The sequence below is a fragment of the Acomys russatus genome, chromosome 22 (assembly GCF_903995435.1).
Source record: "Acomys russatus chromosome 22, mAcoRus1.1, whole genome shotgun sequence".
Classification (NCBI taxonomy): domain Eukaryota; kingdom Metazoa; phylum Chordata; class Mammalia; order Rodentia; family Muridae; genus Acomys; species Acomys russatus.
This window is the reverse complement of record NC_067158.1, coordinates 42,483,850-42,503,908: the sequence shown is the minus strand read 5'-3', so window position 1 is coordinate 42,503,908 and position 20,059 is coordinate 42,483,850.

The window sequence follows — 20,059 nt, the reverse complement described above, 5'->3', positions numbered from 1 at the left end:
GAGGATGAGATGACCCTGAAGAAGGAAGACTTCCTGGAAAGTAGCAGGGAGGACCTCATCAAACACCTCTCCATGGAAACAATCCTAAAGTTGGGAAAGACTGACCAAGATGGGAACTTAAGGATACTGAAAATTAACCAGAGGCATACTAAAACCTTTCCATGTGAAAACCTGCTGGTACTTGACGGAGGGTAGTAGGACTCTATGATGTGTTAGCCTGGCGGTTCCTCATCTTCCAGCCAGTTACATGCACATGATAGGTCTAGCAGGGCAAGAAATGCTAGGAAAAGCAGAAACATCTTGGGTTGGGGAGATGGCTCCATGGTTGAAGTGCTTGCTGCGTAAACATATGAGCGTAAGTTTAGATCCTTAGCACCCACATAAGACCGGGGCACTGAGTGTATGCATCTGTAACCTAGTTCTGGGCAGGTGGAGACAGACAAGGCCAAAGGCTGGGTACCTGGTTAATCTAGGTGTAAGGGAGAGCTGTAGGTTCAGCGAGAGAGCCTGACTCAAAAAAGTAAGTGGAGAACGATAGAAGAAGACATGCAGGGGGCTAGAGAGATGGCTCAGAGATTAAAAGCACTGACTGCTCTTCCAAAGGTCCTGAGTTCAATTCCCAGCAATCACATGGTGGTTCACAACCATCTTCACTGTGATGGCTTCCTCTGGCATGCAGGCAGAACACTGTATAAATAATAAATAAATAAAATCTTTTTAAAAAGACATGGAGACATCAACCTCTGGTCTCCACATGCACCTATACTCTCTCTCTCTCTCTCTCTCTCTCTCTCTCTCTCTCTCTCTCTCTCTTTTCTCTCTCATACACACACACACACACACACACACACACACACACTCACTCACACTCACATACTGGTAACCTTTCTCACTAAAGAGGCCTTAGACTAGACCATAGAAGAAACCCATGCTTCTAAATATCAGGGGGATCCATGCTGATTAACAATGGGCATGACATTAGTAAGTAGAAGGCGAAAGACTCATGTCAGTGACTCCAACATTACAATGGCAAATGGAAGACTGGAAATGTAGACAGATTTTTGAGAGGGAATTCTAAATAACTGAGGCTCCATAGCAGATCTTGCTGATGGGTTGAGGTTGAAAGGCTACGGCCTGTGGAAGGCTGAAGGCATGCTCAGAAGAGATTGAAGAGGAGTTTCTAGCTACTGACACATCACTGACTAAATGTGAGACCCGTGTCCTAGCAGAGAAGACACAAATGCCCAGCAGAAAGGAAGAACAGGGGCATAATTTAAGTTACTTGAAATTTGAATGCAACAAATGGTAGATGTCTTACGGGCATGGTATATGTGAACACAATCCCTAGTCAGCTGGCAAGCCATGGTGAATCAAGGGCTAATGGTCAGAAACAAGGTTAGAAATAATAATAATAATAATAATAACAACAACAACAACAGGGCTGAAGAGCTGGCTCAGCTGTTGAGAGCACTGACTACTCTTCCAGAGGACCCAGGTTCAATTCCCAGCTTCCATATGGCCACTCACAAATGTCTATAACTCCAGCATTGACACCCTTACACAGGCATAAATGCAAGCAAAACACCAACGCACATGAAAAAATAAAAATAAATAATTTTTAAGAGAAATAAAACAATTAAAACAGAAATGAAGAAAAAGAAAAGGATAAGGAGGAGGAGGAAGATTAAAAACCTAGCAGGGACATGAGTAGCCATGTTCTATGGCAGAGTGCCCTGACAGACTCAAACCAGACAACCAACAAAACAAACAACAAAAAACCCTCAAGAACAAAGCAAAACAAAAACTAGAACGAATGTAATATCTCCAAGAGAAGCTGTGAGAACCATAGAAGAGTGGTTACAACAGCTTGTCTAAACTTTCTAGTTTTCAGCTGAAAATGACTAGATTCTCATATAGGCAGAAAGTGAATAAAGGCCCAAGGGAAAATCTGTCAGCAGGAACTGTCTCTGAGAGGTCCTCATGGGTGTTGAACTCAGGGGGGAAATATCACACAACATTGAACAAATGTGTTTAAAACCCAAAGAAAATTATATTTTAAAAATTAGGAGAAAATGTGATGACAGTGACTTATCAGAGGTCAGCAAATAATATGCTAATATTTGTATTAATTCTTTGAGAAATTTATAAAAGCTTATGGTGTGTTTTGCTCGTATTTGTCTTCTACTCTTTTCCCCAACTTCTCTCAGATCCACCCTTCCAACTTCCTGTCCTATTTTTTATAAAATAATCTACCATATCTATTCTGTGTTGTCTATATACTCATGAGAATGGGACCCCTCACTGGGGTATAGCTGACCGACTAGAGGCCTCACCCCTAAAGAAAGCTGACTCAATTTTTCCGCAGAAGCCATCCACCGTGTTCCTCAGCCAAATGCAGGACTTCCTGAGCTCTTCTTCCATCCAAGCCTGTGTCTTGGCTGCCTTGACCTGGTGCTGGTCTTGTGTTGTGAGGTAGCTACACCAGAGAACACACACAGGGACTCTTAAAACCAAGTAGAGAGTCTTTACGGCTGGGCCAGTAGATGCACGGGGAACTCACACAAATCACACAGATCAGGCAGCTGCACACCTGTTCTTGGCTTTTCAAGTGTAAAAACCACATTCTGGGTTAATGCTCCTCAGTTAACAAAACCAGTTAGCCAGAGGCAGGTCTACAGAAACCAAACAAGCAAGGTCAGCACACTGAGGGATTTTTGCAGAACTGTGGACCATAATGGATTATAGGCCTTTGTTCTTGTTTTGACAAGTGTTGGGGTCTAAATGCTGCCTTGGTTCCTAGGCCACAATAGTGCCTCTTATGTAGCATCTGTTGTAATAAGATCTGGGGGCCTGTTATACTTATGCAGGCCCCCATAGGTGCTGTGTTCTTGAGCGCAGAGGTCCTATGATGTCCAAAAGGCACTGTTTCAGTCCAGTGCTCTCTGACCGACCTCCGACCCTTCTCATCCTTCCATGCCCTCTTACCTGATAATTCCTTAGCCCTGGGGGCAGAGTGTTAATAGAGATATACCATTTGTGGTTGAGCACTCCATAACCGCTTATTCCCTGTGCTTTGACCACTTGTGAGTCCCTGTGCTAATTGCTTTCTGCTGCCCAAAGGAACTTCTCAGATGAGGTCCAGAGCTGCACTAATCTATGGGTATAGAGATGTAAATGTAGAGGGTACTTTGAGGAAAGATGAGGGGGAAGGAGAGGAGAAAGAAAACTAACACTAAGGACATTTTCAAAAGTCATATGGGTTTTAGCTCCACATTCACTGGCTACTAATTGTGCTGCCTCAAAGACGAAGTTAAGCCTCTGTGATAAAGTTTCAATTACGGATTTGTCATTGGTTCTTTTTAAAAGATAATATGGAGACTATCATTTTATCACACACACACACACATGAAACACATACACACATGTACATCACACACCACTGAGAAAAAGAATACAGAAGAGCAGTAATGAGGAAACCTAATATCAACAAAACTTCACTTGGCTACAAGTATCAGGAAACTCAGACCCAAGTGTTGACACAATAGAGGACACATTATCTCATGTTGCAAGAAACTTAGAGGTTAGGGAATTCCCAAGCTGGTTTATGCTGGAGTTCTCCAAAGTCACCCATGACCTAGATGCTCTGACTTCATGGTAACCCTATGTCCTTGTGGACATAGCAATTTTATACACACACACACACACACACACACACACACACACACACACACACATATATATATACACCAAATCATCAGACACTGTACAGGCTGCCCTAGCGGTGTGCCACAACTGGGTGGCAAACCCAGTAGAAATGCATTGCCTCTTTGTCACAGTTCTGGAGGGCAGAAGGCCAAGACTAATGTGTTTTCAGAAAATTTCTTCCTAAATAGGATCCTGAAAGAATATGTTCCAGGCATTTCTCTAAGTTTCTGGCTTGAGTGAGTCTTGGTTTTCCTTGGCTTACAGCTATGTAATTCCAGTCTTTCCTTCTGACATCTGGGTCATGGGTCACTGTGTCCAAATCCTGCTTCTTGAAGGACCCAAGTTATGTTGTCTTAAGGCCATAGTCTGCGCTGGGAATGGCCCACTTTAACTAACTATATCAGTACTGAAGCCATGCCAACTAACATTAGGATTTTGAGCACCCAGAGTTAGGACTTAAGTATATATTTTGGGAGGCGCAGTCCAAACCCATAGACACATCAAGGCAAATCCAGCAGGATGGTTAATTTTACATGCTATTGTGGTGGGGTCTGGGATAGTTAGTCCATCACTGTTCTATTGTTTCCGTACTGGTCTTTTTGGTCCAGATTAATGTGTGAATAGGTACACTGCTATCTCATGTAGAAGGTCCTCGTCCCGTCAGAGGCCAGAGCAGAATAAAGTGACTGACTGACCCTTCTAGGATGAAGGGCCATTCTTTTTACCTATCTGCCCTTAAACTGGAACACTTGCTCCCCACCCCCCACCCCCGTCCATCTGATTCTGACTGGAACACGCTTGCTTTTTTCCCCATCTATCTGATTTTGAGTGGAACACTGGCCCTCCAAGAGTCTAGAGGCTGCTGTTCTTGGATCTGAAGCTTTCCCTTCCAGCTTCTCTGACTCTCAGGCTTTCAATCAGCGACTGGGCGTAAAGCCACAACTCTCCTGGGTGTCCGTTCCAGCTTTGCAGAGTTTAACATGTTACCTTGCCACGAGCCAATCTCTTGTAATACACACATACATAGTTAAAAATACACATGCTCACACACATTGGCACACACTCTCACACTCACATACACATAGGCAACCACATGTAGCACACATAAATACTTTCACACACACACACACACACGAAGCAATCTCATGTAAAACACACACACACACACACACACGCACGCACAAGCATGCACACACACGCACACAGTCTTGTCTTTGCTTGTTAGGTCTCCTGAGTAACTTTCACTTGCTTTTGCAGACCTAAGAAACCCTGTATAAAAGCTGTTCTCTTGGCCACATATGTGGAGTGAGACACAATGGCTGCCTTAGAGCAATGATTCTCAGCCTTCCTAATGCCTCCACCCTTTAATACAGTTTTTTTTAAACCCTCATGTTGTGGTGACACCCCAACTATAAAATTATTCTGTGGCTGCTTCACAACTGTCATTTTGCTACTGTTATGAAGCATAATGTAAAGATCTAACATGCAGGCTATCTGATCTGTGACCCCAAAAGGAAACCACAGGTTGAGAATCACTTGCCTTAGACCCATCTGCATTTATTGAAGCAGCCTGAAGGAGATGTGGGTCCAGGGACGAAAGCAGGAGTACCAGCATGGAAGAAGCAGAAAAAGGATCTGTCCTCTTGAAGCAGAGGGTGTAGTCTAGGGTCAGACTCAAGGCAGATAGGAGTGGTAAGGACCAGTGAGCTGTGGGGAGGAGCTAGTCAGGTGAGGCCTTGTCCTAAGTGTCGCTGCTATGGCTCTTGAGCCTCCTGGAATTTCTAGATGTGTGGCTGGGGGCTGGGGTGGGGGTGCTGAAGGCAAATCCTGTCACCTAGTCCTAACAGAAACATTCTCCCTGCACAGAAATAGGGATGCCTAGAATTTGCCTAATCCATGTCGGTTCCACCATTTATTCCTTTCCTCCAAACAAGCCCAGAGGTGCTGTCACTCTCTGGGAAGGGAGAGACAACACACCATCACTCTCTGACAGACCTGGGAGACCTCTAGGAGAGGCTGCAAAGATGAGCTATTATGGAAGATGGGCCCATTGTCTTCTGCTGGATGCTGAAATGAATAGAAAGAGCATTGCCTCTTTCCTTCAGGACTACATATTACGCTGTACCAAAAACCCAAGACTGTAATCAGGAGGATTTCCTCAATGTTGGTTGCTGTGACAACAATGCAGCCTCCTGCTGTCATTTATGCCCACAACAGCTCAGTGGCATTGATACGTGTGTTCTCTTTCTCGTCCTCCCTCTCTTCTGCCCTCCTTCTCCCCCTCCCTCCTTCTCCCTTCTCTCGCCTTCCCTGCCTCCCCTGTAACTTACTCAAGTTAATACAAACAGTCCTGGACTCACACCTGGCTCCATCTGACACTGACACCTGTGACCTTGCCCTTAGTGTATGGGAAGGGCACCTCTGTCAGACTGTGTGAGGGAAGACTTGGAGAGAAGGGCAAACAGCAAAGATCTTCAGAAAGGAGAGCATGGAAGCTCAGCGTGAGCCACGGGGAGAATTTATTATACGCCTTTTTACCTTTCTCAGAGCCAGATAAAGAGGCACAGGAGAGGGGGACAGTGAATCTTCCAAGGTCATGCTACAAGTCACCAGTCAAGCCTAGCCTGTCACTCAAAGTTCTAAATTCCCAGCTACTGAGCTGAGCCAAGGAAGCACCATGATGGGGCCCTGTCAGCACAAGTCTGGGAGCAGCTATCTGCACTATTCCCCTGCTCCCTCCCTGCTGTGCCCCCTGTCCCCTCTGCAAACAGCCCTCTCTTTGCCCCTCCTGCCAATCCATAAACTGACCCTGGAAATGCCAGGATGGGAACATCACGTTGGCCATGAGGGACTCGGTCAACTTCTTTGCCTTCTGGCTGTTCTAAACAAACAAAGGGCAGTGCACAAGTTATTAGTAAATACCAAGGCTTAGTTTATTGTATAAAACTTCAATCCAACAAATAAATGAGCCATCAAGTTTGAATTTATGTAGCATTCAAAACACATTAAAGCCATTTGACCATGACAAAGGCCCTTTCCTGCTTTGAATGATGAAGCCAGCTCTGCAAATACCCTTCGGATGAGACATTAAGCAGGTCCTTTCAGTTTGTCTTCAGGGACTGTCAAGGTGGAAAGGAGAGGTCCTGGCATTCCTTCCAAAGGATTCTTTGGGGGAAAATCCCATCCTGGCTAACATCTCCTTTCTCCAGAAAAGGGTTTGTAACCATGTAACAGTCAGAACAATGACAGCTACTTGACTAGGGGTATCCAGATGGCCACCACCACACTGCTATTAACCTTGGGGTACCTCCAAAGTCACTAGGGGATACCTGGGTTCTCACTGAAGCATGAGGAGAACTCATGCTAGAAGGTTCTGATTGCTTTTGAGGCCTGTCTTTGAGCATTTTCTCCCTTTGCAAATCAGTTATGATAATACCTCAGAGGGGGTGGTGAAAAATGAAGGTGACAAGGCAGGAAAGAGGCTCGGTTCAATTCAAAGTCGGCTCCTCCCCACTTTCTCTCATTTTAGCTAGAAATGATACAAAGTTCCACGTTTTGTTTTTTTGCGGCTGCCACCGTTTGTTCCAGGAGGGGGATGGCAGTTCCATTAATAGAGGAGAGACTTGGGATCTGGCTTTCAGGAGTTGAGAGCTCCATCCATCCCCGATCAAGGACTGAGACACTGTCAAAACATGGAATCCTTTGACAGGAATGCCTAGAGACATACAAAGCTTAAGAGAGAGATTTTTGCTTGCTTCCCAGTGTGTCTCAAATCCCCTACTTAAATGAAGAGCAAAGGAAACCTCTAAAAATGTTCCCTTAAGAAACCACCATCAAAAATTGAAGGACAGGTCCAGCAAGATGGCTCTGTAGGAAAAGGCATTTACCACAGGAACCCGGAAACCTGAATGTGATCTCTACAACATGTAAACGTGAATAAAGAGGGCGAACTGTACAAAGTTGTCGTTTGGCCCCCACATTCTCAGTAGCACATACACCCTCCCATACATTATGGAAACACTAACAACAGCATTTTTAAGGCAGATGTACAATGAGGCGTCTGGGGTGAGGGGTAGGAAGAATGTATTCGCTGATCAAACGGCATCTGATTAGTCAATGTGCTAGCATCGTGTTAGCTACAGAGCACCAATGACAGGTAGCATCACTCAGAAAGCTAGACATAAGCAGTGGCATGGGGTGAGCACTCTGGTATACAGTGTGATTGTACACCCAACCCTTGGCAGAGTCCCGTCTACTCCCTTTGTTGAAAGAGCTCTAGGAAGCCAGCCACAGTGGCGCATGCCTATCATCCCAGCACTCGGGAGGCAGAGGCAGGCAGATCTCTGTGAGTTCAAGGCTAGCCTGCTCTACAAATGAGTCCTGGACAGCCAAGGCTACACAGAGAAACCCTGTCATGAAAACCAAAACCAACCAAACAAATAATTACTTTAAGGTTAGGACTGATTTATATGCAGAAGTTCCTGATGATTCCAATGAATATACTTGTATATATGAGTGTATGTGGTGGCTTATATGTATGGTGGCGTGTGTTTTTATGCAAGTGCAAATGCGAGTGTGTGTGTGTGTGTGTGTGTGTGTGTGTGGGCTGAAGGTTGACACTGAGTATCTTCCTCAACCACTCTCCATTTTATACACTGGTACAGGTTACCTCTCTTGAGCCCAGAGCTCACCGGGTCTGCTAGTCTAGTTAGCCAGCCTGCGCTGGGGATTCTCATTCTCTGATCATGAACTGGGAGTGCAGTTGGGCTGCCATTCCTACCCCAGCATTTATACAGCTTCTGGGGATCCAAATCTTTGATTTTCATGTTTGTAGAGCAAGTGTGTTACCCACTGAGCCACCTCCCCAGCTCGTCTGGTCACTCATTTTTCTTCCACCTGTGGGATTCTTGGTCATAGCCTCCTCAGCGTCAACTCTGATGACTGATCTTTCTAGATGTACCATAAGGACACCCCCGGTACAACTCTTTACTGGAAGGAACATTGAGTGACACAAGAGAGCTAAAGTAGCCAAGGGCTAGAGGAGGGCTGTGGAGAAGTGAGAGAACAAATCTGGTCCCTGGTCTCAGGAGTCCGACACCTGTAGGGTAGAGATGATTTAGCAGCTACACTTGCAATTTGTTTCATCGTCACAACCACCTTGAGAAACAAATAGTCACATGCTCCGGTTTCAGTGCAAGTAAAGCGGGGTCCGAGTAAGCTTCTTTTCCAAGATCTGGAAGGTGAAAAGAGAGGATTTCACGCCAGACTCCATCCACGCAACAAAGCTTTCCAGGACATGGTGCCTGTGCCTGGCACCTAATGTAAAGTGCTCATCAGATATGGATGCACTCCCATGAAAGCATAGATGGGAAGGGTAGAAGAAGTAACCGTGTACGTGAAAAGATGTTACCTTGGATTTGTACAGCATGAATGGATGCCACGTGGGGAGGTGCCTTCTGGAGAACAGTCAAGGAAGGACTCTGTTTGGTTCCAGATGGCCACAGATGGCCGATGTGAAGAGGGACCAATTTTGGCTCAACAGTAAGGCACACTTGAGACTCCCTCAAGTTGTCCTGAGACCTCCACATGCGCGCGCGTGCGCGCGCGCGCGCGCGCACACACACACACACACACACACACACACACACACACACACACACTGGGTAAGATGTAATACCATAGCCTTGAAGATGAGAAAACAACCAGGACACGGAATGGATTGAGGCAGGGCTCGATCTACCCTTCACAGAGCTCCTCAGTGGTCTAAGACCATGACACCTAAGCAGTGAGGTTTCTGCCAATGCTGAAGAGAAAACTAGTAAATGGCACTCCTCATGCTGTTGTTATGATTTAGGCCAATCAAAGGACAGCCATGGAAGTAGACAGGTGGCCACTGTCCAAACTCCTGGCAAATTCTCCCTGAGATGCATTAAGTAAGAACACGAAGACCTGGTAGGGACTGACCATCCAGTGACCTCTAGTTAGCCTGTTTTCTGAAGCCCCCAAAAAGAGCACTACTGCTATTTACATTTTAGTGTAAATCAAACTAGCTTCAACCAACGAGGCTGTGTAAACTTGTGTTTAATGTCAGTTTTATATTAATATTTACTTTCCCAAGATTGATCGTTTACATAACAATGCATACGTAAAGTCTGGGCTACGTTTGGGTTTGCACACATTTGCATAGTGTTTACAGATTGATTGATTAGCCCGACTGTGCATAAATCCAAGTAAACTGCTAGTTGTTTGTTTATTTTTTCCACTGGGCTTGGTAGCCTATATCTTAATAAATGGCTAAACTGAGCCTAAGTCCTCTATTATAACCTTCACAGAAGATTTAATAATTTTGAAAAGTAATTTTCCTTGAAAAAAAAAAGAATGAGATGAAATCAGAGGGTTTTTTTTTTTTTTTTTTTTTTCTGTTAATCTTCAGTATTGAATAGTTCAAAAGGAGGGCACCAGCTCAAACTGGATCTAACAGAGATAAAAGCAGGCCAGAGGGAAATCTAGAGTCAAGACTCTGACCTTGGCCGTGAGCTGAGGGTTTCCCAGAGAAGAGTGGCTTTGGCAGTGGCCTTGACAAGAACTCAGCACCGCTGTAGGAAGTGAAGCCTGGTGGCGGGGGGGGGGGGGGGGGGGGGGGTATTGCTGCTTCCTTCCTGTGATGCCGTGAGCATCTCCACCCGGCTGAGGGATAGTCTGGGGATAGGTCAAGCACATGGCAGCCTGGAAAGAGGAGTGGTTGGAAGAAAACTCCAAAGGGTTGAAGACAGAATCTTTGAATGGTGCCTTACACTCTCTGGTCAATCTCTTTGCATGTGACTCACAGGTGTCCTAAGCCATCTTTGCAAGGAGAGGGAGGATATACAACTTACCAAACAAGAAAAAAAAACATGCTTTCTTTACTCAGAGCTTGCTATAGCAAAAAGAGCCAGCCGCTGCTGATTTTGTTTAGGCTCAAATGCAGACAGAAGGTCAGAGATCTTCACAGTAGCAGGCAAGGGTCCTGCTCGGAGCCCTTGGCCTGAGGAGTTGCAGGCAGCCTGACCAGACGCAAAGCATCCTAGTGGGCCACCTCCTTCCAGTTTAGTTAAACAAAACTTTTATTATTATGTGTAATAGTATATGTTGGTTCTGAGTGTGTATTTCTCCCTAAATGAGGAATAGGATAAAATGGGACTGCCAGGGACTAATGGAGACCTGGATATTATGTTATCAAAGTCGCTTCTTAGCCTCTTGGATCCATTCTGTGGGTAGCAACTGGGCTTCCTGCAAGTCCAACAAAGAGACGTTTGGCATGCTGGACCCACTGTTGAAGTTGAGGGGCTGTTTATTAGGCAGGTGGCTGCAGGCTGAGGGCCATAGTTCTGCTTTTACCTTTAATTCAACCTTTGTCTACATGTGTATCGGTTTCTCAAGATAACAAGTGTCTTAACAAATATGTCATGTTTTCTGTGGCAGGTTTTTAATTTACTAAATGGTATTATGCTAAAAAAAAAAAAAAAACTTGGCATTCTTAGCTTCCTCCCACCCCTGTTTTTCGAGACAGGATTTCTCTGTGTAGACTTGCTTGTCCTGGACTTGCTTTGTAAACCAGGCTGGCCTCACAGAGATCTGCCTGCCTCTGCCTCCCTGAGTGCTGCGCCACCTCACCCAGCAGCTTTTTTTTTTTTTTTACCTTAACTAGGTTTCATTAGATAAGATTGTATCTGGAAGACTGGGTGTGGTAGTGAACACCTGTAATCCCAGCACTCAGAAGGCAGAGGCAGGTGGGTCTCTGTGAGTTCAAGGCCAGCCTGGTCTACAAAGTGAGTCCAGGATAGCCAAGGCTACTCAGAGAAACCCTGTCTTGAAAACCAAAACCAAAACCAAAAAGGTGTATCTGGAATGTTAATATAAACAGTTTGTTGTCCTTTGGGGCTGCATTGTCCTGGAGCATGCAATACTGGCATCCATCCCTGTCCCCATGGGTCACATCAAGTTGTCTCCAGTTTCTAGTAGTCCTAGCAATACTGAGGGAGTCATTTTCCATGTTTGTTTAAGTAAAGAATGTTTTTGCAGTCTCTCTATTCAGACCCAAGTGTTGAGTCATAAGAAGTGTATTCCCATATGGTACCTCTGGCTGGTTCTTAGGGTGGCCATCAGCAGTACATGAGATTTCTCATTTCCCTGCATCCTTGCCAATACTTCATAGCACTTGACTTTCTAGTCACAAAGCATGTGCTGTGCTGCACTGTATGGTATCTATTTCAGTGATGGTTCCACTTTTCTCTTCGCCATCAAAGGTAAGGCTGAGCATCTGACCACGTTTTCCTTTTCCACAGTTTGCTCTCATGAGCCTTCTACTTGTACCATTTGTCCATCCTCTCCTGATTTTCTTTTTCTTTTCTTGTCAATTTACAGAGGCTCTATGAGCTGTTGGTTTTTGAAGGCTTATGGGCATTTTCTCCTAATCGGCCACCTTCTTCCAGTTTTGTTAAACAAAACTTTCAAGTTTATATAGATTAAAAACAAATTTTAGTACATGTGTGATATGTTTGTTTGTACAAATATACATCCATGTCAATACCCACAGAGACCTACAGAAGAGAACATCAGATCTCCTGGAGCTGAAGTCACAGACAATTGTGGGACACCCAACATGGATGCTGAGAACCAAACTCAGGTCCTTTGCAAGAACAGCAAGAGCTCTTAACCACTGAGCAACTCTACCCTTATTTTTACTTTTAAGGGTTTTCTCTATGTGTCTGAGTGTCTTCCTTGCGTATGTCTGTGCGGTGTGTTCATGCAGGGCCTCAAGAGGCCAAAAAAGGCTTTGTGTCCCCTAGGATTGAAGTTAAAGACAGTTGTGAGCTGCCGAGTGGATGCCGGGAATGGGACTTGGGTCCTTTACACAGGTATCAAGTGCTCTGAGCCATCTCTTCAGCCCCAAAACGTCTAAAAGTTAATAAAGTTAATTTCATCATTCTTTGTGTGTTGGGATGCTACTATTTTAAAAGATTCTCCCTTAGCCTTAAGAAAGGAAAAACCACCCTCTCAACATCTATCAGCCTTATTAGAAGGTTGTTTTGTTTATTTAAACTGGACAGCATTGACTTAGGAGTCAAAGGGTTGGTCACCTTTGGGCAAAGAAAAATTTCACTTCAGTTCTAGCCAAGTTCCAGCAGACATTATTTCTTTTTAGTATAAATGTGGGCACCAAATCATAGTGGTATTAACAGACTGTTGAACCCGTCACCAAAACAAGTTAAGTATAGTTTTATTTTAAATCTACAGTTGTGGATATGCCTTACATTTTTTGTTTTGGCTCATCACGATTTTTAAATTGCTGTAGTTTTTTTTTCTTTCAGATTTCATACTAGGTCTTATCACTTCATGATTTAGTTTAAAAAGCACGTATTTCATTAGACATTAAAATGTCTACATAATTGGGTTTCCTTAGTAATCATATTTCCTTTTATGCATTTAAAAACTTTATTCTGAGAAGGAGTGTGTAGGTGTCTTCAGACCATCTAGAGGATGTGTGGCAAGGACACTGCTGTAGAGCTGTGCCCGCTCACTTGGGTCTGTATCTGTGTTCACCTTTGTGGATGGCTTGAATCGGATCCCTGCCTCACACCAGAGCCAAACACCATGTGACAAATAATGTACCTCTTACTCGCTGAGTTGGCCAATCGTTATTCCAGCATTCTTCCATAGATGCTGTATCTTCTCTTGAGTTTATGTTTAGCCTGTCGATCTTCAATCCAAGTAAAAAGTTTAAAATATAAGATCAGGGGTCAGAAGGAGTGTATTATGTCACACCCAGGAAGTTTATATTAGAAGTTTTAGGCTAATTTTCTCTTTTTTTTTATTATCACATGTTAATTCGTCCTAGAACAGTGGTTCTCAACCTTCCTAACGCTGCCCCCCTTTAACGCAGTTCCTCATGTTGTAGTGATCCCCCCCAACCATAAAGTTATTTCCTTGCTGCTTCATAACTGTAGTTTTGCTGCTATTCTGATATAAATATCTGAAATGCAGGGTATCTGATATGCGTTCCCCAAAAGGGTTAAAATTAGAATTAAATAATACACATAAGGTATAAAGCCAGAGTTATAAATACATAGAGACCAGGGCATGGTGTTATACACTTATAATTTCAACAGTCAGGGTGTTGAGGTAGTAGGACTGTGACTGGGGGCCAGCCTGGGCTACATAGTGAGACCCTGTTTAAAAAACTGAAATGAAATAAAATAAGGGCCAATGAGTATATGCAGGTAAAGATGGTTTGTCTTTTTCTCTGACTACTTTTGTGGGTTCTCTGTAATTTCTCCAATGGGGTTGCATTATTTTGTAAGAAATGGATCTGAAGTGTCAAAAATAATGGCCACAGAATCCACAGTATTTATGCAAGGCAAAAAGTTTGACTTCTGCAGAAGACTGCGGAGCTGTGCAAAATCAAGCAAGGAAGCACATCATCCAGCGGGTTTTCACTCCTAAAGCAAACAGGTCCTGTGCCTCACAGGAGTGGCCAGCGCTCATAGGGCATTCTCATAGGACTGGCTAATACAGAGGTACAGTGCCCAGGGAGAAATGAAACTGGATAATTTAGTTTGATTTCAAGAAGTTCTGACCCTGGAAGAATTTGATTTCTTGCCAAGTGGCTTCTTTACAATTTTTTTTTTTTTTTTAAGAATGGAATTTTGTGTTATTTAACCCTTTAATAGAAAAAAAGAAAGAAAGAAAGAAAGCAGAACAGATGTTTACATTTCCCACAGTTCTAGCTAAAAAACAAAATCTGAAAATGCTTAAAGAATCGCATTTTGAAAGTCTGTGTGATTTTCCCTTTAACCTCAGGAAGCACTGGGCAGATAAGACAGCAGATGCTCACTCTGGCATTTCCTCTTAATTCGGAGCTCATGATAACGGTGGCTAAAGCAAAGCCATTTGTGACTTTAATCTCTGAGTGGAAAACAGCAAGTAATCATTAGTGGATAAACATTCTAGAAACTGATTTATAAACCTTTGGGGCTCTTGTCAGGATGGGTCAAAGGATGTAAGAATTTGCCAGGGCTCTCTGAAGGCCTTTCCAGTAGCTGGGTATCTACTGCCACCATCAGCATCCCCATTTTACAGATCAGAAAACAGAGGCTCCTGGTTCCTTAGAACATTGCCCAAGCTCCCCGTATCCAGGAAATAATGGAGACTGGATGTAAGCTGAAGCCTTTCTACTCTCTTATCTGAAGACTGTTGGTAGGATCTCGACGTTTCCTGATGCTCTAGCATTCACAAAGTGGGGTTCCAGCCCCACACTGAATGAAGAAAACAGAAGGCAGAGACAAGTGGTTCCACCCACTCACTACAGCAGGTCTCAACCCATTCTCTATTAGTCAGAGTCCGTGAGGCTTCTTTATTTTTCCCCCCATCAATTATTTTATTTTTTTAAATTTTATTAATTTATTCATATTACATCTCAATGGTTCTCCCATCCCTTGTATCCTCCCATTCCTCCCTCCCTCCCATTTTCCCATTACTCCCCTCCCCTATGACTGTGACTGAGGGGGATTTCCTCCCCCTGTATATGCTCATAGGGTATCAAGTCTCTTCTTGGTAACCTGCTATCCTTCCTCTGAGTGCCACCAGGTCTCCCCATCCAGAGGACATGGTCAAATATGGGGCACCAGAGTTCCTGTGAAAGTCAGACCCCACTCTCCACTCAACTGTGGAGAATGTCCTGTCCAAGTGCGGCTTCTATCCATTTCTGAATGGGCTGTTTCCTTTAACACCGTCTCACTGCAGATATTTCACTAGCTTAGACAAGAAACCCTATCTCCTTCCTCACGTGGGGGAGGTCCCCTCTTTGCCTAGTTCTCATGTAAATTCCTGAGCTTGTATCTTCCTGCAAAGCACTGTGATGGTTGTCTGAGGAACTTTGACCTTGGGAAGATTTCCTGTAGTTGGTACCCAGTGTCCCTAGGGACTATGGGTGACTATTGGTGGCCTCCGTTGTTTTACTCTTCAGCATTACTGACGACTTTCAGGTTCCTCCAATATACCTGCTTAGCCCTCACCTTATGTCATTTGCACTGACTGCTCCCTCCTGGAATCTTCCAATGGTTGAGTTCTCAATGATTCAGAGTTCATAATTTGATAACATTCCTGTCTCAGCAGACCCCACCAATAACTGGATCTCACCCTGTCTTGACTAGTTTTATGTCAGTTTGACACAAGCTAAAGTCATCTGAAAGGAGGGAACCTCAATTGAGAAAATAGCTCTATAAGATTGTGCCACGGGGCATTTTTTTAAATTACTGACCAATGGGGATGGCGCAGTTCACTGTGGGTGATGCCATCCCTGCGGTGGTAGCCCTGGGTCTATAAGAGATCAGGCTGAGCAAGCCATGGGGAGCAAGCCAATAAGCAAGCACGCCTCTATGACCTCAGTATCAGTTCCTGCCTCTAGGTTCCTGTCGTGTTTGAGTTCCTATCTTGGATTCCTTCAATGATAGACTACAGTGTGGAATTGTAAACCAAATAAACTTATCTTTCCTCCCCCAACTTGCTTTTTGGTTGTGGTATTTCATCACAGCAATAAGACAAGTTGGTACCAGGCTAGTGGGATATTACTGTGACAGACCTGACCATGTTGTTTGGGGGAGGACTTTGGAATTTTGGGCTAGCAAAGCCATCGAGCATTGAGAGTTCAGTGAGCTATTCTGTAGGAACTTGGACGATAAGAATGTTGAGAACAGTGCAGATGGTGGAGGCCTGCCTTGTGACATTCACAAAAACTCTACCTGGCCTTTTGTGTGAAGAATCTGTGGTGTCTGGTTAGCTGGAACAGAAAGAATTGGCTGTGGTTAAGAGGAGACCAACACCACTAAAGTGAAACCTTCGCTTTGTTGGGGCTGAAAAATCAGCGGTGATTAAGAAGAGACCAGTATCACTGAGATGAAGTCTTCTGGGAAGTGTTTCCTCAGAGTCAGTCAGCATATGCAAGCTTGTTCCATAGGCAGCCAGAGTTGTGCCTTGGGCAGGCAGCTGAACTTGGTAGTGTAAGAGTCACCCTGGTAGGCCAGGCATGGTGGCACAGGCCTTTAGTCCCAGCACTCAGGAGACAGAGGTAGGCAGATTGCTGTGAGTTCAAGGGCAGCCTGGTCTACAAAGAGAGTCCAGGACAGCCAAGGTTAACACAGAGAAAGCCTATCTCGAAAAACCAAACACCTACTCACATACTGCCCCACTACTGATCTCATAAACGATTTTCCCCTTAATGCTTCATACTATTTCCATGTCTTTCTAAATATTTTGTGCCATATCTATGTCTTTCTAAATACTTCACACTATATCCATTCGTGTTTTTTGTTTGGTCGGTTGTTTTTTGATTTTTTAAGACAAGGTTTCTCTGTGTAGCCTTCCTTGGCTGTCCTGAACTCGATTTGTAGACCAGGCTGGCCTCAAACTCACAGCGATCTGCCTGCCTCTGCCTCCCCGAGTGCTGGGATTACAGGCGTGTGCCACCCACACCGAGCTATCCACTCATTTCTAGATGTGCACTGTTTGTTGCCCCTCGGGAGTATCAGTTCTCTGTGGCCAGAACTCCAGGTCCCATTTATCCTATAAATCCTCACAGAAGAATTGTTGAAAAATTACCCCCATTAGCTTCCCGGCAACTCATGAAGCTGGTGTTGGTCTACAATCCAGACAGCTCAGTCAGCCTCGGGGAAGCTGAGCAATTCACCCAAGTCCTGCAATTAACACTTGGGGAGTGTAGACTGGGCTTGGTGTTTGCCTGTATTACTTAATAACCATTTACTGAACTTTCTGGTGAAAGAAAGATTCCCTTCCTAGGGCTTAGGGACAATGAGATACCTGACTCCAGACACTGAACAGATAATAGAGGTGCCTCATTAGTCACAAGTACTCCAAGAGAGGGAAGACTGCCTGGGATAGTTGACGCAACTCTGGATGTGTCTCTGTGGGAATTCCAGAGGAGCTTAACTCAGGACCCTCCTTGAGTGCAGATAAAATCATCCCAAGAGCAAGGCTCTTGACCTGAAATAAAAGTGCAGGGAGGTTAAAGAGACCCCAGCGCCAGCGTTTGTCTACTTCCTCACGGCAGACGCAACGTGGCCAGCCTTCTCATGTTCTTCCCAGCATGCCTTTCCTGCCGTGACGCACTGGACCACGGAGCCCTTCCTTAAGCCTCTTTTGTTAGGTATTTGTGTCAGCAGCAGGAAGTGATAACACTGACCCATGCCAGTTTCATAACGACTGCAATCCGAAACGGTGAGCTACAGGATTTATGGCATGGGGACAAGGTGGCGCCCTCATTCCCTCGAGATGATATGGTCGGCTTGTTCGGATAATTCTGCAGGCTAACAAGAGAGGGAAACGCACGACTCAGGGGCAAGCCAGAACTCTGCTTGGTTCATTTCATGAGAAAGTTGCTAGGGGGACCTTACCTATGGGAACAGAGTGGTAAGGGGAAGCCTATAGCTAGGCCATTTTAGGCCCTTTCTATTTCACTAGAGACCACAAGGCACACCACGTTGGGGGCTTAACTTTCCGCCTCACTCCACTCATTAAATGCTGTTGAATGGAGGACATAGAAACCAGTAGCCCGAGACTCAGTAGGCAAGTTGACAGGGGTGACCTGAAATAAAGAAGGTTATCCAGCACCCACTGAATGAAGAACCTGGCTCTTTCCAAACTGCTCGGCAATCCTCAGGAGAGGCGTCTTATTCCAAGGTATTGCCAGGCTGACAGGGCCAGCTTGTCTAGGGAGCCTCAAGGGCAGTATTTTAGGGCATTCAAGCTTATGAGGAAAATGAATGTTGGCAGCCTGGCGTCCTGGAGTCAGGTCAGCACCTCCCTACAAGGCCAGTGTGTTTTGCTAGTGTGATTTTAAATGCCCATAAAAATCAAGCTGTGATGAGGGATAATATAGTATCTTCTTGGAAGGGGGAGCCCCATTTAGGGCAACGAGCACTGAGACAATGTTCCAACTAGAGAGAACTGACCCAGGAGTGCCCCCTCAAGATCATGTGGCCTTGACTATCAACCTGATTGAAGAGTTCATTTAAAACAAACAAACAAACAAACAAACAAACAAAAACAGTATGCTTACATCTTTAATTCCAGTACTTAGGAAATCAAGGGAAGAGGATCGATGAAGCCACAGAGTGATATCCTTTCTCAAAACCAACAAAATCCAGCATGCTTGGCCTCTAACATCTAAGCTGCATTATTTGCGTCTTTGTTTAGATGTGTGGTTGTGCTGAACATTAAGTCATTCCATTTTTTTTATTATTTATTTATTTATTTTTGGTGCACATATATCGTCATTGTTTTTTCGTTTGTTTGTTTGTTTGTTTTTTTAATCTCCACATTCTTGAGGTTGAATGCTGTCTGTTCTCTTTCCTGTCCCCACAGGAGAGAGGATGTAATCTCAGAGCTGCCTGATTGGGGAGGTATGTAGATCATCTTCCCCTCCCCCCCACCCCCCAGAAAGCATCTCCTGTAACAGTCTAAACCCCCTGCCCTCTCCCCCTCCCTCCCCCAACCCAACCCCCAGGTGTTTGCACTGCACTGCCACTTGCAGGAGGCTCATTTTGCTGCCGGCTCCTCCTTCCTTCGCACCCACCTTGTTGACCACACACAGGCTGGTTCACCACAGTTCTTTCATGGCCTTGGTCCCCTCCTGATCGGTTTTATCCTCTTGCCTTCTCCTCTCTCCTTCCCCTCCACACTGCCCTCCCTAACTGGCTCACCTACACTCACACAGAAGCCCACTCTTCCCCTTCTGTCCCCTTCCATGTTTGGGGATCCCCGAGCCTGGGCAGATGCCAGGGCAAACTGAGGCACCATCTGAGAGGGCCATACCTGTACATTTCATTTCCTACTTGTTTTTACATCTTTCCCTTCAGTCTCATCCCCTTCACCTTGGTTCAGACCAGCACTGACATCCCATGAACAGCCTTTGTAACTGGCCCTACCCTATGTCTTCTTCCCACTCTAACCAGGGAACAAGGAACATCCTGGCCTTGAGTTCTCTGGTGGTCAATTGGCATTGTCTGCTTGATTGAACTGAGAACTTTGGAGACTGGAAATGCACACATGTGGACGTGTCTGTGGAAGCATGCCCAGGATGGATTAACTAAAGGAAGGAAAATAGGGGGTACAACATCTTATAGGTTGGGGTTCTGTGTGGAATAGAAGAGGGGGGGTGAAAGAGCTGGCCATTCGGGCATCTGGTCACCATGGTGTGAACTGCTCCATTTGGATCGGTCCTCCTTCGTGATGTACTGACACCTCTGAAACCATGAGATAAATAAGTCTTTCCTCCCTGTAAGTTGTTTGTGCCAGGCAC